Below are 11,056 nucleotides of genomic sequence, written 5' to 3' on the forward strand. Positions count from 1 at the left end.
CGGCTCTCTTTGCGTCACTTCCGGCCGCGGGCGGCGGAAGGGGAGAGAGAGCACGCGAGGGTCGCGGGGAAAGGCCGCGCCGCAGCGCCCCCCGGCGGCTCCCCGAGGACACTGCGCGTCTGAGAGGGAAAAAGGGCGGGGTGAGACCAGGGGGGGAAATCGGGCGTGGAAAAGGGGAGGCGACGCGGACCGAGGCCCCGCCCCCTGCCTCGTTGCCCTCAGAGCGGGAAGGGGAGGGAAAAAAGCCCGCCTTTTTTGCAACGGTTTTTAACGGTCACGTCCAAAGTTCAAGGCGGTCAAGCTGGAGAGAAAGCAGTGGCCCCTTGGAAGCATCGCTGTCCTCACATTAGTTTTCTTTATATTTCAAGTTTTATTTTAAAATCACCAAGCAAAACATTAAAAGATAATAATAATAAATGATAATAATAGCAAGACAAAAAAAAATCAATAAATAGATACAGTAGGGTCATAGGCAATATAGTCAAAAACAAGCAGCGTAGACATAGTAAATCAATAAAAGATAAAGTCTACATATTTCTTCAACAATATGAAGGGGGAAATGTGCTTATTAGGCCGCTGATCAACCTCCTGTCTTAGGGTTGCCAACCTCCAGGGGAGACCTGGGAATCTCCCAGAAACCCAACACATTTTCCAACTATAGATATCGGTGGCCCCGGAAACTGCTTTGGAGAGGGGACTCTGTGGCTTTATACCCTGCTGAGGGCCCTCCTATGGTTGCCAATCCCCAGGTGGGGGCAGGGGATCCCCCGGTTCGGAGGCCCTCCCCCCGCTTCAGGGTCATCAGAAAGCGGGGGGAGGGGAGGGAAATGTCTGCTGGGAACTCTGTTATTCCCTATGGAGATTTATTCCCATAGAAAATCATGGAGAATTGATCTGAGGGTATCTGGGGCTCTAGGGGGGCTGTTTTTTGGGGGTAGAGGCACCAAATCTTCAGTACAGCATCTAGTGCCTCTCCCCAAAATACCCCCCGAGTTTCAAAAAGATTGGACCAGGGGGTCCAATTCTATGAGCCCCCAAAGAAGGTGCCCCTAACCTTCATTGAAAAGTTGTGCCGTCCCTTTAAATGTGATGGCCAGAACTCCCTTTGGTGTTCAATTATGCTTGTCACAGCCTTGATCTTGGCTCCACCCCTAATGTCTCCTGGCTCCACCCACAAAGTCTCCTGGCTCCACCCCCAAAGTCCCCAGATATTTCTTGAATTGCACTTGGCAACCCTAGGCCCTCCCCAGGTGAGACCTGTAAAACTCCAGGAATTTCCAATACCCAGAATTGGCAACCTTGTTTTTGAACTAGCAACTATTCCTGTCTCAAGGTTGCCAGCTCTGGGTTGGGAGGTTTGGGGGCTGGAGCAGATGGAGCCTGCCCTCCAAAGCAACTATTTAGCCCAGGGAAAATTAGGGTTGCCAATCTCCAGCTGGCACCTAGAGATCTCTGACTCTTACAGTTAGGGTTGCCACCAGTCCCCAGGTGGGTAGTTAGTCAAATAGGAAACTGCAGTGTACAGATTAGTAAACAGGGAAAAAAACACCAGGTAACTATATGTTGCAATATGTGTGCAAACACTCTTTACTAGAAGGTTGTTTCTAAAACTGTTTCAAGTGTCTCTTAAAGCAAAATACAGTCTATGGTTCACAGTTTTAGACTGGATATGGTCAGGTACACAATCTGCTGTCAGCATATTATTGGAACTGTCGGGGGCAGTGGTGCTCTATATTCTTGGTGCTTAGGGAGTGGTAAAGTGGAAGGGCTTCTAGCCCCACTTGTGAACCTCCTGATAGCACTTGGGGGGGTTTCTGGCCACTGTGTGACACAAAGTGTTGGACTGGATGGGCCACTGGCCTGATCCAACATGGCTTCTCTTATGTTCTTATGTGACACAGAGTGTTGGACTGGATGGGCCATTGGCCTGATCCAGCGTGGCTTCTCTTATGTTCTTATGTGACTCAGAGTGTTGGACTGGATGGGCCATTGGCCTGATCCAACATGGCTTCTCTTATGTTCTTATGTGACTCAGAGTGTTGGACTGGATGGGCCACTGGCCTGATCCAACAGGGCTTCTCTTATGTTCTTATGTGACTCAGTGTTGGACTGGATGGGCCATTGGCCTGATCCAGCGTGGCTTCTCTTATGTTCTTATGTGACTCAGAGTGTTGGACTGGATGGGCCATTGGCCTGATCCAACATGGCTTCTCTTATGTTCTTATGTGACACAAAGTGTTGGACTGGATGGGCCATTGGCCTGATCCAGCATGGCTTCTCTTATGTTCTTATGTGACACAGAGTGTTGGACTGGATGGGCCATTGGCCTGATCCAACATGGCTTCTCTTATGTTCTTATGTGACACAAAGTGTTGGACTGGATGGGCCATTGGCCTGATCCAGCATGGCTTCTCTTATGTTCTTATGTGACTCAGAGTGTTGGACTGGATGGGCCATTGGCCTGATCCAACATGGCTTCTCTTATGTTCTTATGTGACACAAAGTGTTGGACTGGATGGGCCATTGGCCTGATCCAGCATGGCTTCTCTTATGTTCTTATGTGACACAGAGTGTTGGACTGGATGGGCCACTGGCCTGATCCATTATGGCTTTTCTTATGTTCTTATGTGACACAGAGTGTTGGACTGGATGGGCCATTGGCCTGATCCAGCATGGCTTCTCTTATGTTCTTATGTGACACAAAGTGTTGGACTGGATGGGCCATTGGCCTGATCCAACATGGCTTCTCTTATGTTCTTATGTGACACAGAGTGTTGGACTGGATGGGCCATTGGCCTGATCCAGCGTGGCTTCTCTTATGTTCTTATGTGACTCAGTGTTGGACTGGATGGGCCACTGGCCTGATCCAACATGGCTTCTCTTATGTTCTTATGTGACTCAGTGTTGGACTGGATGGGCCATTGGCCTGATCCAGCGTGGCTTCTCTTATGTTCTTATGTGACTCAGAGTGTTGGACTGGATGGGCCATTGGCCTGATCCAACAGGGCTTCTCTTATGTTCTTATTGCATCCTTCTTGTTGACAGACACAGATCAACCTGGCTGCTCCTTCTTGGGAAGACAGTCATTAATTCAACAGGTGCAGCAGCTACACGAGTCCTAGGTTCAATCCGTGTTTCATTTACACTTCCACTGGCCGCTATCTTTTTATAACCTGGAACGCGTGCTAAGGTGACAGCTCACATAGCTCATTCACACCTCATTAGTATGCACAAACGGTGGAAGTATGAATGAAGCACGGATTGAACGTAGGACAGCCAGGTTGATCTGCGTCTGTCAACAAGAAGGATGTAATGACAGCAGATTGTGTACCTGACGATATCCAAAGTCTAAAACTGAACAGTAGGCTATTTTGCTTTAAGAGACTGGTTGCACCAGTTTTTGTAACAATGTTCTAGTAAAGAGTGTTTGCACACTTATATTGGAACATATACTTAAGCGGTGTTTTTTTCTGTTTACTAAACCCCAGGTGGGGGCAGGGGATCCCCCAGTTTGGGGGCCCTCCCCCCGCTTCAGGGTCATCAGAAAGCGGGAAGTGGGAGGGAAACGTCTGCTGGGAACTCTATTTTTCCCTATAGAGATTTATTCCCATTATTCCCTAATAACGATTCCCTTAGATTTAGGGAACAATGAAGAATCGATCCTCGAGTATCTGGGGCTGGGGGGGGGGGGCTGTTTTTTTCAGGTAGAGGCACCAAATTTACAGCTTAGCATCTGAAGCCTCTCCTCAAAACATCCTCCAAGTTTCAAAAGGATTGGACCAGGTGATCCTATTCTATGAGTCCCAAAAGAAGATGCTCCTAGACTTCATTATTTCCTATGGAAGGAAGGCATTTAAAAGGTGTGCGGTCCCTTTAAATGTGATGGCCAGCACTCCCTTTGGAGCTCAGTTATGCTTGTCACAACCTTGCTGCTGGCTCCACCCCAATGTCTCTGGGCCCCACCCCCAAAATCCCCAGATATTTCTTGAATTGGATTTCACAACCCTGGGTTAGGGTTAGGTTAGGGTTGTCAAGTTCAATTCAAGAAATATCTGGGGACTTTGGGGATGGAGCCAGGAGACATTGGGGGCGGAGCAGGAGCAAGGTTGCACCAAGCATCATTGAACTCCAAAGGGAGTTCTGGCCATCACATTTAAAGGTCTTTTTAAATGCCTTCCTTCCATAGGAAATAATGGATAGAGGCACCATCCTTTGGAGGCTCATAGAATTGGACCCCCTGGTCCAATCATTTTGAAACTTGGAGGGCGCTTTGAGGAGAGGCACTGGATGCTATACTGAAAATTTGGTGCCTCTACCTCAAAACACAGCCCTCCCAGAGCCCCAGATACCCGAGGATCAATTCTCCATTATTTCCTATGGGAATAAGTCTCCATAGGGAATAATGGAGTTCCCAGCAGACATTTCCCTCCCCTCCCCCCGCTTTCTGATGACCCTGAAACGGGGGGGAGGCCCTCCAAACCGGGGGGATCCCCTGCCCCCACCTGGGGATTGGCAACCCTATTTAATATCCGGATGACCAAGATTAGTTTCCCTGGCTGCTTTCGAAGCTATGGTTTTGTACCTTCCCAAGGTCCCCCCTCTTTGCAAACCCAGGCCTTCACAGGCTCCAGCCCCCAAATCTGCAGGTATTTCCCAATCCCAGCCCAGAGCTGAAAACCCTGAGGGGGAAAAGAGATCTGTCATCTGAAGATGAATTGCACTTGGAGGAGGTAGAATTGCCAGGTCTGTGTAGGAAAACACCTGGAGGCTTTGGGGGTGGAGCTGGGAGAGGGCGGGGCCTCAGCATGGTAGAATGAGCCCGCTTCAGTGGGGTAGGGCAGGATATAAATCAAATGAAATAAATAAATAAAAATAAATGAGAATGCCCTACAGCCCACCCTTCAGAGCAGCCATTTTCTCCAGGAGAGCTGATTTCTGCCAGCTGAAGGTCAGTTGTAAAGGCAGGAGATCTCCAGGCCCCACGTGGAGGCTAGGGTTGCCAAGTCCAATTCAAGAAATATCTGGGGACTTTGGGGGTGGAGCCAAGAGACATTAGGGGTGGAGCCAAGATCAAGGCTGTGACAAGCATAATGGAACTCCAAAGGGAGTTCTGGCCATCACATTTAAAGGGACGGCACACCTTTTTAATTCCTTCCTTCCATAGGAAATCATGAAGGATGGGGCACCTTTTTTGGGGCTCATAGAATTGGACCCCCTGGTCCAATCTTTTTGAAACTTGGTAGGTATTTTGGGGAGAGGCACTAGATGCTGTACTGAAAATCTGGTGCCTCTACCCCAAAAAAGAGCCCCCGCAGAGCCCCAGATACCCGCGGATCAATTCTCCATGATTTTCTATGGGAATAAATCTCTGTAGGGAATAACAGAGTTCCCAGCAGACATTTCCCTCCCCTCCCCACGCTTTCTGACGACCCTGAAGCGGGGGGAGGGCCTCCAAACCGGGGGATCCCCTGCCCCCACCTGGGGATTGGCAACCCTGGTGGAGGCTTGCAAATTGTACGCACTCTACTGTTTTAACAGATTCAAGGACTGAACAGGAATAACTAGCTTAGTTTTACATGGTTACCATTTGTTTGGGTTTAATTGGGGGTGGGGACATAGTGAATTGAATAAATATGTCAAAACCAGGACCTTTTTTGAGCAGGAACACTAGGGTTGCCATTCCCCAGGTAGGGAAGCCTAGAGTTCCACAGGACAAAGCGACTTATACAACAACGCAAGAATATGTGGAAAACGACGAATAAATCATGAAAATTACTTAAAAAATCTAATTGATTCATTTTTGAACACCACAACATCACATATTATTGCATATTCTCAAGAATTTGTGAAATACAAGGTATAAAGTGCAGAGAATACACTTTATGTTACTTTAGACCAGGGGTCCTCAACCTACGGCCCGCGGGCCAGATGCGGCCCGCTGAGGACGTTTATGCGGCCCGCCGGGTTATGGCAAAATCAGACCGGAAGTGACGTTCGACCTAAACTCGCGTCAGCAACGCACACTTCCGGCACTGGGCTGAGGTGGCGGAGACAGAGTGTGAGGTGATACCGAGGTGAGGTGAGTTTCCAGGCCAGGGTGTGTGGTGTGGGGAAGGGAGAGAGATGCAGAAGACGGAGAACTAACGGCCCGCGGCCTTGTACAGTAACGGCAGTCCGGCCCTCCAACAGTCTGAGGGACAGTGAACTGGCCCCCTATTTAAAAAGGTTGAGGACCCCTGCTTTAGACTTTCCTCTCCAGAGCTGGTGTCACAGGCATGTGGTGTGCTGGGTGCTGATAAGTGGAAAACGTCTCTCAGATGAAGACGCTTGAAACAGTATTACAGGCTTTACTGTTAGAGGCTGATGATAGGGTTGCCAAGTCCAATGTAAGAAATATCTGGGGACTTTGGGGGTGGAGCCAGGAGACTTTGGGGGTGGAGCCAAGATCAAGGCTGTGACAAGCATAATTGAACTCCAAAGGGAGTTCTGGCCCTCACATTTAAAGGGACGGCACACCTTTTCAATGCCTTCCTTCCATAGGAAATAATGAAGGATAGGGGCACCTTCTTTTGGGGCTCATAGAATTGGACCCCCTGGTTCAATCGTTTTGAAACTTGGGGGATATTTTGGGGAGAGACACTAGATACTGTACTGAAAATTTGGTGCCTCTACCTCAATTCTCCATTATTTTCTATGGGAATAAATCTCCATAGGGAATAACAGAGTTCCCAGCAGACATTTCCCTCCCCTCCCCCCGCTTTCTGACGACCCTGAAGCGGGGGGAGGGCCTCCAAACCGGGGGATCCCCTGCCCCCACCTGGGGATTGGCAACCCTAGCTGATGACTATCCACAATATATCAAACTTCTTTAAAGGATGAAAGTCTAAAGTAACGTCTTAAAATCAAAATTCTGAAAAACAAGAACTATCTGCCTTTGCAACACGGTCGACACTTGCACTTTATCTGTCCCACGGAGACGGGTGAATAGTCTTCAAGCGTCTTAAGTCGGCAATGGACATGATTAACTGCAAGCACTTTTGAAAATTTATTCTCTGCACTTTATACCTTGTATTCATGAATTCTTGATAATATGCAATAATATGTGATGTAGTGTTTAAAAATTAATTAATTAGATTTTTGAAGTAATTTTCATGATTTATTCATTGTTTTTCACAGTTTTTTGTGTTGTTGTATAAATCCCCAGGTAGGGGCAGGGGATCTCCCGGTTTGGAGGCCCTCCCCCCACTTCAGGGTCATCAGAAAGCGGGGAGGGGAGGGAAATGTCCGATAGGCACTCCATTATTCCCTATAGAGACCAATTCCCATCGGGTATAGTGGAGAATTGATCTGCAAGTATCTGGGGCTCTAGGGCAACGGTCCTCAACCTTTTGGGCACCAGGGACTGGTTTTGTGGAAGACAATTTTACCAGACTTGGGTGTGTGTGTGTTGAGCGATGGTTTCGGGATGAAACAACGAATTGTGCACTTTATTTTGGTGTGGTGGTTAAGTGCGCAGACTCTTATGTGGGAGAACCAGGTTTGATTCCCCACTCCTCCACTTGCAGCTGCTGGAATGACCTTGAGTCAGCCATAGCTCTGGCAGAGGTTGTCCTTGAAAGGGCAGCTGCTGGGAGAGCCCTCTCCAGCCCCACCCACCCCACAGGGTGTTTGTTGTGGGGGAGGAAGGGAAAGGAGATTGTGAGCCGCTCTGAGACTCTGTCCTTGAAAGGGCAGCTTCTGGAAGAGTTCTCTCAGCCCCACCCACCTCACAGGGTGTCTGTTGTGGGGCGGGAAAGATAAAGGAGATTGTGAGCCACGCTGAGATTTTGAGTGGAGGGGCAGGATATAAATCCAATGTCTTATTATTACTACTACATTGTAATATATAATGAAATAATTATACAACTCACGGCCTGGTTGCTAACAGGCAACGGATTGGGAGTTGGTGACCCCTGCTTTAGGGGGATTTTTCTTTTCTTTTTTAGGTAGAGTTACCAATTTTTCAGCATAGTATCTGATGCCTCTCCTCAAAACACCCTCCACTTTTCAAAAGGATTGGGCCAGGGGGTTCCCCAAAGAAGGTGCCCCTATCCTTCATTATTTCCAATGGAGGGAAGGCATTTAAAAGGTGTGCGGCCCCTTTAAATGCGACAGCCAGAACTCCCTTGGAGTTGATTTATGCTTGTCACACCCTTGCTCCTGGCTCCACCTCCAAAGTCTCCTGGCTCCACCCCCAAAGCCCCCATATGTTTCTTGAATTGGACCTGGCAACCCTAATGTATTTTGAATATAGTGCGTATACATGCATCATGAACACATTGAGCTAACAAACTGATTGGTCTGGTGGTGTGCAGATAAAAGCACTGGTTTTTCTGGTGCATGCACAGCAAGAATGCATGGAAATGCATTGGCATCTCTGCCAGACAGCCAAGAACACCAATGCAGCCTCTCATTCAGCTTGGTTTATTGGTTACAGTAGCAGCCTCATCTGGAGAACCAGGTTTGATTTCCCACGCCACCTCCACATGCAGCCGGCTGGGTGACCTTGGGCCAGTCACAGCTCTCTCAAAAGTAGAAAAGGAGACTGGATTTATATCCTGCCCCTTCACTTAGAGCGGCTTACAATCCCCTTCTCTTCCTCTCCCCGCAACAATCACCCTGTGAGGTAGGTGGGCCTGAGAGAGCTCTGAGAGAACTGCTCTTGAGAGAACAGCTCTGAGAGAATAGTGACTTGACTCAAGGTCAGCCAGCTGGCTTCATGAGCTCTCTTGGATTTATATCCCGCCTTATACTCTGAATCTCGGAGTCTCAAAGCGATCACGATCTCCTTTACCTTCCCCGCACTACAGAACACCTTGTGAGGTAAGTGGGGTTAAGAGCAATGTTCCCTCCAAGCTGCAGAATCTTGTGGGCAAAAATTCTACTTTGTGAGTTACTGGCATTAAAGTTGTGAGCTGCTGCATACATTATTGTGCTCTGGGGTCAGCCTTCCTGAACTAAGACAAAAATGTGTGAGCTGGAGGCTAAAAATCTGTGAGCTAGCTCACGCTGACTCAGCTTAGAAGGAACACTGGTGGAGAGACCTCTTTCAGCAGCTGCCCTTCCAAAGACAACTCGTACAAGAGTTATGGCTGACCCAAGGCCATTCCAGCAGCTGCAAGTGAGTGGGGAATCAAACCCGGTTCTCCCAGATAAGAGTTCGCACACTTAACCACCGCACCAAATTGGCTTAGAATTTCTTCCACCTCTTCTGCATGTGGGTTTTCAAATGACGGCAGTTTGTGCCGCTTACGTATGAACATGTTTGGCATTGCCCTGTCCTCTTCCAGAAAGTTTTTAGAAGAAGAGTTGTAACAGCCACCCAAAGAGAGCCAGTTTGGTGTAGTGGTAAAGTGTGCGGACTCTTATCTGGGAGAACCGGGCTTGATTCCGCACTCCTCCGCTTGCACCTGCTGGAATGGCCTTGGGTCAGCCGTAGCTCTCATAGGAGTTGTCCTTGAAAGGGCAGCTGCTGGGAGAGTCCTCTCAGCCCCACCCACATCACAGGGTGTCTTGTTGTGGGGGAAGAAGGGAAAGGAGATTGTGACCCTTCTGAGATTCAGAGTATAGGGCGGGATATAAATCCGATTATCTTCTTCTTCTTCTTCAAAACAGGAAGCATGTGAGACAGGGAGCAATCATAAGGAGAGACAAGGTGCCACTGAATTTAAAATTTCTGGAACAGGGGTGGCCCATCTTGCTTACCATAAGAGCCACAGAGAATAAACGTTAGATGTTTGAGAGTCACAACACGTGAGTGTCAGATGCTGGGAGGCAGGAAGGGAGGCAGGAGGAAAATAGATGGGAGGGCAGGGAGAAGAGAGGGAGAGGTGGAAAGAAAGCAACTTTAAATTCTCCAAGCTGCTGGCTGGCTCGGAGAAGCAATTTAAGGAGTGAAATGCCTTCTTCAAGCTGGCTGACGGGGCAGTTGGGGCTTCGAGAGCCACACAATGTGTGTGAAAGAGCCGCATGTGCCTCCTGAGCTAAGGTTGGCCACCTCCATTCTAGAAGATGAACTCTTTGCCTTAAAAAGAGAGAGTGTGGTGTAGTGGTTACGACGGAGAGCCGGGTTCCAATTACCACTCGTGCCATAGAAGCTCACCAAATGGCCCCGGGCCAGTCACACTCTCTTAGCCTAACCTACCTCGCAAGATTGTTGTGAGGATAAACGAGAGGAGAGGTGAATGCTGTAAGCCTCCTTGGCCACTCATGGACCTCTGCTCTTAAGAACATAAGAGAAGCCATGTTGGATCAGGCCAGTGGTCCATCCAGTCCAACACTGAGTCACATAAGGACATAAGAGAAGCCATGTTGGATCAGGCCAATGGCCCATCCAGTCCAACACTCTGTGTCACATAAGAACATAAGAGAAGCCATGTTGGATCAGGCCAATGGCCCCTCCAGTCCAACACTCTGTGTCACATAAGAACATAAGAGAAGTCATGTTGGATCAGGCCAATGGCCCATCCAGTCCAACACTCTGTGTCACATAAGAACATAAGAGAAGCCATGTTGGATCAGGCCAATGGCCCCTCCAGTCCAACACTCTGTGTCACATAAGAACATAAGAGAAGCCATGTTGGATCAGGCCAATGGCCCATCCAGTCCAACACTCTGTGTCACATAAGAACATAAGAGAAGCCCTGTTGGATCAGGCCAATGGCCCATCCAGTCCAACACTCTGTGTCACATAAGAACATAAGAGAAGCCATGTTGGATCAGGCCAATGGCCCATCCAGTCCAACACTCTGTGTCACATAAGAACATAAGAGAAGCCCTGTTGGATCAGGCCAATGGCCCATCCAGTCCAACACTCTGTGTCACATAAGAACATAAGAGAAGCCATGTTGGATCAGGCCAATGGCCCCTCCAGTCCAACACTCTGTGTCACATAAGAACATAAGAGAAGCCCTGTTGGATCAGGCCAGTGGCCCATCCAGTCCAACACTCTGTGTCACATAAGAACATAAGAGAAGCCATGCTGGATCAGGCCAATGGCCCATCCAGTCCAACACTC

Source organism: Heteronotia binoei, chromosome 4 (assembly GCF_032191835.1).
Source record: "Heteronotia binoei isolate CCM8104 ecotype False Entrance Well chromosome 4, APGP_CSIRO_Hbin_v1, whole genome shotgun sequence".
Lineage (NCBI taxonomy): Eukaryota > Metazoa > Chordata > Lepidosauria > Squamata > Gekkonidae > Heteronotia > Heteronotia binoei.